Genomic DNA, 6,000 nt, shown 5'->3' with positions numbered 1-6,000 from the left:
GGAACAGGCGAATTTGGTGACACAATGTCTACTAAAATTGCATGATATCGGTGCAGAGGTGGTTTCCTTAACTTGCGATGGACCGTCCGCTCATTTGACAATGTTACGTGAGCTAGGTGCCGACATCACGCCGCAGAATGTGAAACCAACATTTCCCCACCCAGCAAATCCCGAAAAGAAAATTTGTGTTGCACTCGATGCATGTCACATGCTTAAACTTGCAAGAAACTGTCTTGGATCCATGAAAATGATGGAGGATGGCAACAAAAAATTCATCGCGTGGAAATACATCCAGGCACTCTTTGATCTGCAGAAGAGGGAAGGCTTGCGTCTGGGAAATAAGCTCTCCCGGAAACACATCGAGTGGAAGAGCAATGTCATGAAGGTGGACACAGCTGCTCAGACATTGAGCACTAGTGTGGCAGATGCAATTCGGTTTTGCAGGGACACTTTGCAACTATCAGAATTTCAGGGCAGTGAGGCTACCTGCCAATACATTGAAACATTGGACAAACTGTTTGACATTCTAAATTCTCGCAATCCATTGGCACGAAACTACAAGGCACCACTCATGACATCACGAGAAGGACATTTCCTGCCATTCCTGGATACTGCCTACAGTTACTTGTCCAACATCAAAAACATGAATGGTCAAGTTATGACCAATACGCGTTTGAAAACCCCCTTCATTGGTTTCATGATCTGCATAGAGAGTGTCAAAATTTTGTATTTCACATATGTCAAACCTGCCTCATCTCCCCTGCGATACCTGCTCACGTACAAAATGAGCCAAGACCACATTGAACTTTTCTTTGGAGCGGTCCGCATTGCATGTGGAAGTGGGAATAACCCAACGGCCCGGCAGTTTGTTGCCGCATATAAGCGCCTCTTGATGCGACATGACATCAAGTCTGCAAGTGGGAACTGTTCTGCACAGGACTCAACCAGAATCCTGAATGCGGCTTCCTTCAAGTGCGTTGCAAAGCAGGCTGTGCCTGACGAGAGTCACGACATGTTGGTGGCCAGACGATACGACCTGGAGCTGAGATCGCCGGCAAAAGAGGACCACGACTATGCGGATATTCCAAATTTTGAGCAACTTTCCATCTTTACAGAGTCATGTGTTGGCTATATTGCCGGCTATGTGGTGAGGATGGTGAGGAAGACTCTGAAGTGTAGCCAATGTCTTTCTGCATTGACCAGTAACAACGAAGAATGGCAAACCACACCAATGTACAGCCTGATTGTTACCAAGAACAGGGGTGGCCTCATAGTTCCCTCGCACAGTGTTGTTCGTGTCTGTGAGGCGACTGAACGCTGTGTCAAGAGGCTCCTGGCTGTAAGCAATGGCAAAATGCCTCGTGAAAGTGGGATAAGAGTGGCAATTTCCACTTCTGTCCTTTCTGAGGTCGGTCGGTCTACATTTGCTTCCTTGGATCGGCACATGTTTGACTGTGAGGCAGACAGCAACCATGTGTTTGCTTTAATACATTCTGTATCACAATCATACAGCAAGATACGTTTCCATCATGTTGTGAGAACACTCGATGATGACATGAAGGAAGAGCGCATCAGGAAAAAATATTGCAAACTGGTCCTGTTTGCTCACCAGTGAGGCAACACCAGAGCAAGCTGAAATATAAGAGCGACCTCATCTCTACATGGTGTGGGTGTGTTTTGTGGGTTAACTGTGAATTGTGTGGGTTAACTACATGACAGCGTTTCATGTCATTTATGTGACTGACTCACTGTTGATGTGTTGCTGACCCATGTCAGTGTAGAATAAACTCTGGTTATCATTATATCTGCGTGGTTTCTAACATCTCGGTAATAGAAACATACACATCTTAGTTACAATATAATGACTGAATTAAGTAACATCATATAACATGACAACAAATCAGATCTTTATATTGAGGAATATTATAGAACAAGCCAAAGAATGGCAAACGACGATGTACCTCAATTTTATAGATTTCTAGAAAGCTTTCGACTCCTTGCCCAGAGAAAGTCTGGGTCATAATGAAGAAATACAGCATACCTGGAACATTAGTGAACCTTGTAAAAGCCCTTTACCAAGACTTTCAATGTGCGGTCGTCGACCAAGGTGAAACAACAGAATGGTTCAAGGTGAAGACAGGAGTTAAACAGGGGTGTAACATGTCAGGATTCTTATTCCTACTAGTGGGTGATTGGGTCATGAGAAGAACGATAAAGAACACCGAGCGGTAATTTTGGGCACTTTTTTTTCAAACAAGCTCTAAACCATTGGATTCCCCAGGAAAAATGCGTCTAGAACCAACTTCAAACTTAATGACCACCATTTCCTTAAAGAACGGGATTCTGAGCCCGAATATCAGTTCAAATATTAGTATTCTATATTAATTAAATAGTCGGCGGTCCTAAAATTCGCTCCAGCTGCATCATCAGTGCGCCACGCCTTTGCTTTGACAGGCTTACGATCGGCTTCCCAATATGGCCGCCAGACTATTTCCGGTGGCTTCACGGCGGCTAATGCTGCGAGGTGGCCAATTGGCTCTCCATATTATATCCCTCCGTGGAAATTACGTTGGTGTGTTGGAAAAGCTAAATATGCAATGGAAATTATCAGGGGTGAAACATGATTTTGGTTTTATAACATCGTCGGTGTAAATGTCTAATAAATAATAAATAATTGATCACAAACATTAGTTATTTGAAAAAGACCCAGGGATCCAAATTCATTAACTATTACGTAATTCGTAAATGAATTTGGATCCCTGGGTCTTTTTCAAATAACTAATGTTTGTGATCAATTGTTCTATTACTATTACTAGTATTACTATTAATACATTAGTATTAGTGTGATCGCCACGAATAAATAGTTCGTCATGTGCTGCTAGGAGTAGACTCCATAGCATAAATAAATTGGACTCCATTCAATTAAATCAGTGGTTCTTAACCTTTTTAAAGGCGCCGAACCCTAACGAAACCCACCGAACACTCGCGGAACCCCTCAAATTTGACAAACAAAATTAAGAAGAATTGCATCTTAATGCGTTTTCTGTTCTTCTTTTCGGGAGGCGATCTGGGAAATGCGTGGTTTTGTTTTGGCAAGGGCCACCCTCAAATCATTTTCGCATGCAAGCCTGCTCCTTTTCTTTGTTTTAATGTCCACCAGTTTTGAAAACGCATGCTCGCAGAGATACGTTGTAACGAACGGCGTGAGGATCTCAAGGGCAATTTTAGAGATGTGAGGATACCCTTCCATTTGGTGGCACCAAAACGTTGAGAGCGTTGTTGTGCCGAAGAGTTGTTGTTGAGTCTGGCTCTGCTGAAGTTTGATGAGGTCGTCGAGGTATTGGTCGTTGACATCTGCCTTTGCAACGTCGAAAGTAAACGGCTGCCGCACCCATGCTGGGTATTGCTCTTGGTCGGGGAAGTAGCCGTCGAATGACTTTCCTAGCTCATCCAAGTGTGTGGCAATCGCTTGCTTCAGCTCCCCCGGTACAACAGTGCCTCCAACTTCAGACTCATCTTCGATCCCGCTCACACACTCGTCCAGTAGCGAAAAGTTCACGAAGTTGTCGTTCTCTGTTCGCCGCCTCCACAACGGTAACTTCTTTTGGAGAGCGCTCAGCTTTTCTTCAGATTCGATGACATTCACTCCACCGCCCTGCATCTGGCAATTGAGATGATTGAGTGCGTCGAAGATGTCAGCCAAGTACGCCAAGGCGAGGATGAACTCTGACTCTTGGAAGTGCGTTGCATGGCAATGCTGGTGTTCTCGCAAAAACAGGGCTAATTCTACACGCAAGGCAAAAACACGGCTCACTACCTTCCCTCGTGATAACCATCGAACGTTAGAGTGGTAGAGAAGGACTTCGAATTCAGAGCCGATTTCATTGCACAGCTCTTTGAAGATGCGATGATTCAGAGCACGGCTTCGCACGTAATTCACAGTTTCAACGACGATTTTCAGAACATTGGCCAGTTTTGGAGGCAGGGTTTTTGATGCCAGCGCGTGTCTGTGCAGGACGCAGTGCGTGACGATGATGTGTGGTGCATCGGCCTTCACCAGCGCTCCAAAACCGGAGTTGCATCCCAGCATGGCTGGAGCTCCGTCCGGGCAAACTGCAGACACCATGTTCCACGAGAGGCCGTTGCTTCTAAAGAAGTCGTCCACAAGCTTCTTCACGTCAGCTGCCTTCGTCGTTGTTGTGAGAGGCTTACAGAACAGAAAGTCTTCCTTGATCTCGTCTCCTTTGACATAACGCACAAATAAGAAGAGCTGGCTCAAATTCCAAACGTCGGTGGTCTCATCGAGTTGAATGAATGAATGAATGATCGTTTTAAGGCCATTTTCCCCGCTAGAGCAGGGGTTAGCCTTGCGGGCCCCATGACAATCATGGTTCCCTGTTTGAGGCAATGTTTTTATGGCCGGATGCCCTTCCTGACGCCAACCCTTGGTCACGCTCTTACGATGCGCAGGGATGCGGTGTACCTATTCTAAACCGGGGTACACACCGTGATTAATTCATCCCAGCAAGCTGGTACTCAATTTGCCGACCTCGGAAGGATGTCAGGCTGAGTCAACCCCCTTGGCATTAATTCAGCGATCGACCGGGATTCGAACCCAGGATCCTCGGATCCCTTGAAGACTGAATTTCGTCGGGCAACTAAATCTGCAACTACCTGGGCGAGGACGTTGTCGCTCATGTCGTCGATTCTGCATCTGATGGTGTCATTTGAGAGTGGAACGAGAGAACTTGTTTTCAGCAGCTTTTCCCAGCATGATGTTGGTCATCTTCAATGCGGCCGGTTTGATGAGTGTCTCGCCAACGGTGTGCGGTTTGCCCTGCTTTGCGATCAGGTATGCAACTTCATACGACGCGGTGAGGATCGGTTTGCCAAATGGAATGAAGCCGAGAGTGGGCAAGGTAGCACTTGCGTCGAATCGGACTCTCTTCAATTTGAATTCATCCAGCGTTGCGTCTTTGTACTGCCCCTCGCCGTGCAGTTTTTTGAAGTGTTCCCGTAGTTTTGCTGGTGCTAGACTGGAGTTGCTCAACTGGACATTGCAAAGCATGCATCGACGACGCTGACTTCTGTCACGTTCCGTCAAACACGTGAACCCGTACCGCACGTAATCCTCTGACCACTTCCTTTTTTTGGTCCACATACTGCAAAAAAAAAAAAAAAAGTAACAAACTGATCTTAATTGAGTTCGAGCAAATAATTATATGACAAAAATTAAAAAAGGAACATGCTTAAATGTAATCACATCAGTACCCCTCTGAAAACTGAGAAATTTTAACGAAGAAAACATAACTTATAGTTACGATGACGGGATTTATTATCTACTCAACTGTCACCTCAAATCCCATTATAATATTACATAGAAAACTGCGAATTGTTCGTTTTGAATTGCGACAAAAAGGAGTTATATCACCTCCACCTAATTTTCTGAGTAATTCAATCATATTTTATAATCACCATCCACTTTTGACTTTAATATAACTCTGAACCCGCCCTACATATCCACAAAGATTTCCAACTTACTTTTCAGTTAATCAGAAACCCCAAAGTAAGGCGCGACCAATGACGCACGGCACACGGCAAGCTAATCGAGGCTATTCACTGGAATTTTGGAACACCTGCAAAGTCCAAAATCCAGTAAGTAAGTAAGCAAGTAAGCACCATCAACAGAATAATTAGCAAGTTGCTCATTGATTGAACTTACTACAGTCAGTGTGAAACAACTTATCTTAAACACAGACCAGAGAAACTATGAATGGGATGGGAATACAATTACAAATAACATTTCCATTCGTTCGTAACATACATAGCAAAATAATAATAATATTGCTACGGTTTCGCCGCCCTTCCTGCCCTTACCTTACCCTTGTTCTTTTTGGGCCGGCGCAACCGAGAGACTTGAATCGCCCCTCCCGGGCAAATGTAGGGTTTCGGGACAATTCTCGCACGTACCTAAATACCTGCGCCGCCGCGGAAGCGGGG

Source organism: Myxine glutinosa, chromosome 6 (assembly GCF_964187855.1).
Source record: "Myxine glutinosa chromosome 6, kmMyxGlut1.1, whole genome shotgun sequence".
NCBI lineage: Eukaryota > Metazoa > Chordata > Myxini > Myxiniformes > Myxinidae > Myxine > Myxine glutinosa.
Note: the sequence above shows the minus strand (reverse complement) of the source record.